Here is a 6,688-nt window from a genome sequence, read left to right on the forward strand (position 1 = left end):
CTCCATTTTTAGATGCTTTATCTCAGTGTCTTCAAAATAGGGTCCTTGGACAAGTGTGGGTTGGTGATCTGGTCTGCCATGAACTAAATACAGAACTGAGCCTAAGTGTTCGGGAAGCTTTACTGCAATTTTAGAGTGATTTTATTTATGCTGAATCAATAATTTAAAAAGTGAGGCTTGTATTTTGTATTCTATAATTTACTGTAATATCATTTTTTTCTAGAAACAAACTCTTATTTCACAAAAGTATTGGTTGAAATGAATTAAAATGAACAAAAAACCAGCTGGTTTTGCACAAGTAGTTTGAGATATATTGCTCTATCTTACTCAAAATTGATGTGTATGTGATTTCTTTTTCCATAATGTGAAGTTTTTTTTTTGTTGTTCTTTGGGGATCTTGTGCTCTACTCCTAAAATATTAATGTCATGTGGGATTCCAGAATTGTTTTGTTTTGTTCCAGATATTTGCCTTGCATATATAAAGAAGATGTGGGCATTCTTTGCATGCTGTTTCCCCAGAGACTCATGTAAATGGAGTTGTAATTTCCTGTTGGTAAACAGCAAGTATTTAAATTTAGAATCAGGTGGTAAGGTTGATATGTAGAAGAGTAATAAATTGGATTGCCTTCAAAGCGATACCGTTTCCAGTTAACTGTTAACTCACCAATTTACTGCTTTTCTTTTCTTTCTTTTTTATGCTTCATGAATTTGTGTGTCATCTTCGTACAGGAGCCATGTGCTAATCTCTGCACTGTTCCAATTTTAGTGTTTGTGCTGCCAAAGCAAGCACGGCTTTTCTTAATCATATCAAATATTACATGGTACGTGAAAACAGTATAGATCTGGCTTAAGGTATTTCATGGATGACAGATGGACCCATGTTATAGAGGAATGAAAGATATAAATTAATAAAACATGATCATGATAAGAATAAAACCAAACTAAATCTCCTCTCCAGTGCTTGGCAGCACACTCCAGGAGAGGGTTCAGGCTGTGCGTGGCCCCCCAGCGGTGCTCAGAGATGGCTTAATGGCCTCGGTGACAACAGGAGCCCAGACTGCATAAGATTCTGCCTCTGCAGATGCAGAACAGTAGGGGCCTCTGATGTGCTCGAACATCTGTTTTGGATCTCCATTTCTCCTCAAGAAGAGACTCCTTTTTAAAAATTATTTTTTTGAAGCTGGATTACTTACTGATTTCCAGAGTCCTCTTACACCTGCCACTTCTGAAGGGAATATTTTGGCCATAATCTTTTAATCTTTCTGGAAAACTAACAAAACATTACCTGTGCCAGGCCTTCCACCAGGAACACCCCATTCTTTCCATCATAGTGCTTTTTAAAGGGCTTTATCATTTGTTCTCTGGGTTCGTTTAACTCTTAAACTTACACCGATTTAGCATCTTTGCTGTATTTCCTTGCTATTTCTTATTTCATTCTTTAGATGTTATGCTACATTTCTGTTTGAGTCTTTATAGTATCTTCTTTCTTACCACCTTGTCTTTCTAGAATATTCTCACAATTAATGTTTTGGTTTGTTTTGAGGTAGGCAATCATCAGGACTTGTTTTCTGAGCACTGGTCAGGACCCTGTCTATCTAAATGGTAGGTGGCAAAGAAACTGGCCAAAGCCAGGTAGGACCAGCAATTATAATGCACTTGCATAAGACCCTTCTATCAGTACCATGACAGTTTACAAATGCCATGGCAATGACCTGGAAGTTATCTTATATAATTCTGGGAACTCTCTTCCCTTTTTCCATAAAGTTTGTGAATAACCCACCCCTTATTTAGCAAATAACTAAGAATGGGTATAAATACAGGTAGCCAGCAATCCACAAATGCTACTCTGGACAAATCTGTCTATGGGATGGCCCTGCTCTGTCTATGGAGCAGTCACTTGTCTGTACACTCTTGCTCAAATAAGCTTGCTTTCTTTCATTGTCAGCTCACTCTTGAATTCCTTCCTGAGTGAAGCCAAGGACCCTCCTGAGCTGAGTCCCAATTTTGGGATTTGCCTGTATCAGCCTGGTGACCCAGATGGGACAAACAGTGGGAACAAGATGAATGGGACAAAGTGACTCAGTACAGATCGGAGTTGTGGAGCTGTAACACTATGAAGCTGTAACTCTAGGGCAGTTTGCACTGTAGAGTTGTGCCTAAAGGACTCTTTTCAGAGCCATCATCTTTCCTGGCAACTCGCAAGACAAGGGAGCCTGAGGGAAACCTTCACCCAATCCCCAAATAAAGACAGATTGGCACCATTTGACTTCCACACACGAAGGTCAGTCTTCCCTTTGTTCCCCCTCAATATTGACCTTTTTGGGTGAGCCAGGGAATGGGAACTGAGTCTCTGGCTTGGTAGCTCATTGTCCCCCATCATCTGAGTGTCCCGAATGGCAGCAGGCCTGGCATGTCCTTGTCATCCTTTCTTCTGGACCTTCCTTTTTCTCTTTAGTGTCTAATGACCGCTATTTTACTTTTACATTTATTTTGTTGTTGCATTTGTGGTCTTTCCTTTAGATATTTGGGCAATTGTTTCTGTTCAATATAAGGAAAGACACTTTTCGTGTTTGTTTTTAACCCCTTCTTTTCTAATTTTGAGAGGTCCCCTGTTGTCCTGACTCTGGGATGGCTGACTCTGGTGTTGAAGTCCTAGACTCAAGTGATCTGCCCGTCCTGGCCTTTCAAAGTGCTAGGATTACAGGTGTGCGCCACTGTGCTTAGCCATGTGCCTTTTTCTTTGTCTGATTTGGCTTTATGCAAGGAGAAATTTGGTTGGTTTTCAGAGGATCCAGGAAAGTTTACAGAGAAGTTTGTTTAGTCGGTTGTGTTCTTTGACTTAACGTGGCATGACTTGCAAATATTATTGTCTACTTGCTGTAGCGTAGAGGAGAAACAGAGGATTCTGAGTACTGCTCATGAATATGCAAATGGAGTGGCAATTGGTAACTAAGGTTATGCCATTTATCATGTGAGGGGAGATGCAGCTCTAGATCTGGTCCCTCAGTGGGATTACCAGAGGGGTTCCCAAGATCTTGAACACAGAAGTCACATGGTAACTTGTTTAACAGGAGGTATGGAAAAGTGTGTGGTTAAGCCAGTTAATTATGACAAGGTTAGAGAAGTAACTCAGAGGAAGAACAAAAATCTCACTCTATTTCAGGACCGTTTGGTTGAGGCAAGCAGGAAATATGCTAAGTGTAGACCCAAACTCCCTGGAAGGGTGAGCTCTCCTGGGTATGCATTTAATTACTTAATATGCCCCTGGCATTATGAGGAATTTACAAAAGGCAGAAATGGGACCTCAAACTCCCATGAGTCAACTCTTGTACATGGCCATTGGGTTTACAACAACAGGGACAGAGCAGAGGAAGCAGAGAAAACCAAAATACAAAGCCAGAAAGCCCAATTGTTAGTGGCTGCCTTAAGCCATCTGCTGCCTCAAGGTTATTCATCCCAGGGAAGTGTTGCAAGATTGGTGTCTGGGCTGCCCAGACGATAGCCCCCTGAGCCAGAATCAGTGTGCCCCTTGCTGGCCCCTGAGCCAGAATCAGTGTGCCTACCATAAGCAAGAGGGCCATTGGAAAAGGGACTGCCTCAGGCTCCAAGGGGAATCTGGGCCACTCAAACCCCTAATGGCCAAGACAACAGAGAACTGACGGGACCTGAGGTTCCCTATGGCTCCCACTGGACACCTTACCATCTCCACAGAGGAGCCTTGGGTAACTCTTGATGTGGCAGGTAAGAATACTGAGTTCTTATTGGATATGGGAGCAGCCTTCTCAGTTCTGACCCATTTCTCAGGGCCACTGTCTTTCTACTCTTGTACCATACTGGCGGTACAAGAGTACCACCTTGTACAAGGTACATGATTGATAGCCAGCCAAAAATTAGGAGATTCACCCATCCCCTTGGTTGCACTGTAGGGGATCATATGTTTTCCCACATGTTCTAGCTTATGTCTCAGTGCAGTATTCCTTTACTGGGAAGAGACTTACTTTTCCAATTACAGGCCACAGTTCAATTTGGAGAGCCCCACAAAAAGGCAGTAGGCCGGGAAGGGGCACTACTTCTAGCTCTAAGTGCTTGACTTACTACAGATAAAGAAAAGACCTTCCTTCCACTGCATATTACTTCTCAGGTAGACTCTTCTGTTTGGGACAAAGAAGTTCCCGATAGAGCTGTTAATGTTTTACCCATGGAAAAAACAATATCCTTTGAGACCTGAAGCAAAAGGGGGGATACAGCCCCAGATAGAAAAGTTTCTAAAGTAAGGACTATTACAACCCTGTCAGTCCCCATGTAATACTACCATCTTGCCTGTAAAGAAACCAAGTGAGGAATACAATTTCTTCAGGATCTGAAGGGAGTTAATGAGGCATTAGTTCCAGTCCACCCAATAGTTCCTAACCCTTATACAGTATTGACCTAAGTCTCTGAACATGCTAATTGATTAATGGTATGAGACTTAAAGGATGCTTTCCTTTTTATACCTTTGCGCCCAGACTCCTAGTATATTTTAGCTTTTGAATGGACTGATCCAGACGCTCATGCTACATCTCTGTTTACCTGGAATGTCTTTTCCCAAAGCTTTAGGGTCAGTCCTCATCTCTTTGGGGATGTATTGGCAAAATAATTAAGGGAACTACAGTTAATGAATTGATCCCTCCTAAAATATATGGATGACCTATACATTTCCAGCCCTACTAGGGACGACTCTGATAAAAATATAATTCAGGTCCTTACTTTCTTGGGAAAATAAGGGTATCGGGTATTCCCCCACAAGGCCCAGACTTCTGTGCAAAAGGTTAAATACTTGGGATACATGCTCATTCCTGGAACAAGGACAATAGCCCAGGAATGAAAAGAGACCATTCTGGCACTGCAGTGCCATCAGACTAAGAAACAGTTAAGAACCTTTTTGGGAATGGGTGGATTCTGCCATATCTGGATTCCCTGGTTTGGGGTCATAGCAAAACCACTCTATGAAGCTCTAAAAGGGAATGATCACGAGCCTTTGAACTGGGATGGAACCTGCCAACAGGCATTCCTAACCTTAAAAGAAAATCTGGGAACAGCCCCTGCTTTGTGACTCCCAAACTTAGAAAAACCTTTCACTCTCTATGTGGCTGAGAAACAAGGGACAGCTTTGGGTGTTCTAACTCAAAGGCTAGGGAATAATCCTAGACCAGGGCTTGTTTCTCTAAACAGCTAGATCAGGTGGTGGCCAGACAGCCAGGATGCTTGTGAGCTGTGGCCACCACCACTCTATTGGTAGAAGAAGCCAGGAAGTCAGCCAGGCGCAGTGGTTCACGCCTGTAATCTCAGGAGTTTGGGAGGCCGAGGCGGGTGGATCACGAGGTCAGGAGATCGAGACCATCCTGGCCAACATGGTGAAACCCCATCTTTACTAAAATACAAAAAAATTAGCCAGGTGTGGTGGCATGCGCCTGTAGTCCCAGGTCCCAGCTACTCAGGAGGCTGAGGCAGGGGAATTGCTTGAACCCAGGAGGCGGAGATTGCAGTGAGCCAAGATTATGCCACTACACTCCAGACTGGCAACAGAGCAAGACTCTGTTTCAAAAAAAAAAAAAAAAAAAAAAGCCAGGAAGTCTTCCTTGGGACAAAAACTAGATGTCATTACTTTCCCCCCTCAATCAAGTACACTAGGTCCTAGAGCAAAAGGACATTAATGGCTAACAGGGAGTCAGTTGCTCAAATATTAGACCCCTCTGCTCGACACCCAAGAGTTTACCCTTAAAGTATGTCAGGTTTTAAATCCTGCTATTCTGTTGCTGGACTCCATGTCCCAAGAACAGAGGAAACCATGGAACAGACCTACTCTAGCAGGCCTGACCTTAAAGATAAGTCCTTGCCTAACCCTGATGTTAAATGGTTTACACACACACACACACACACACATATATATGCATACACACAAACTTTTTTTTTTGAGATGGAGTCTCACTGTGTAGCCCAAGTTGGAGTGCAATGGCACGATCTCGGCTCACTGCAACCTCCACTCCAGGGCTCAAGCAATTTTTGTGCCTTGAATCAGTAAATACATTGACTCTTAAGTCTTTTCCCAATCAGAGATCCCTAATTAGAGTGATTAATTCCACTTTTTTAGCAGAAGTCTGAGGAGGTAAAGCTTTGGCCTCAATAACTTCTTGTTGGCCTGCCTTCTTTACTCTCTCATGAATAAAGCTACTCCCATCAGTAAACCATTTAACATCAGGGTTAGGCAGGGACTTATCTATTCTGGAATAGCAGGGGCTATTCCAGACTATAAAAAGGGCCACCAGGGCCTGTGAACTCTGTGCCTGTAACAACTCAGGAAGCCACCCTATACCCCCACCCCTACTGAAACCTGCATTGGGGAAGACTGGCAAATAGACTTCACCCAAATGCCACCGTATACAGAGGACTGAATTATTTGATAGTACTTATAATAATTTCATCAGGTGGATAGAAGCTTTCCCCACAAGGACAGAAAAAGCACTGGAAGTGTCCACATTGTTATTTAAAAAAAATCATCCCAAGTTTTGAATTACCAAAATATTTGCAAAGGGATAAGAGACCTTCCTTCACAGCTAAGGTGACCCAGCAGGTTTCCTCAGCCTTAGGCATTATCTATCATCTTCACTCCTCCTAGAGGCCTCAATCCTTAGGTAAGGTAGAAAAAGCC

The 6,688-nt window shown here is 42.8% G+C and overlaps 1 non-coding gene across 1 annotated transcript; it reads right to left on the minus strand.

Annotated features, from left to right (window-relative positions):
* Window positions 1-684: 684 nt before the first annotated feature.
* On the minus strand, window positions 685-790 carry LOC129022155 (U6 spliceosomal RNA). Its single transcript, XR_008496245.1, has one exon. It is a non-coding gene; the product is annotated as a U6 spliceosomal RNA (small nuclear RNA).
* Window positions 791-6,688: the final 5,898 nt, after the last annotated feature.

Source organism: Pongo pygmaeus, chromosome 21 (genome assembly GCF_028885625.2).
Source record: "Pongo pygmaeus isolate AG05252 chromosome 21, NHGRI_mPonPyg2-v2.0_pri, whole genome shotgun sequence".
In the NCBI taxonomy this organism is placed as follows: Eukaryota; Metazoa; Chordata; class Mammalia; order Primates; family Hominidae; genus Pongo; species Pongo pygmaeus.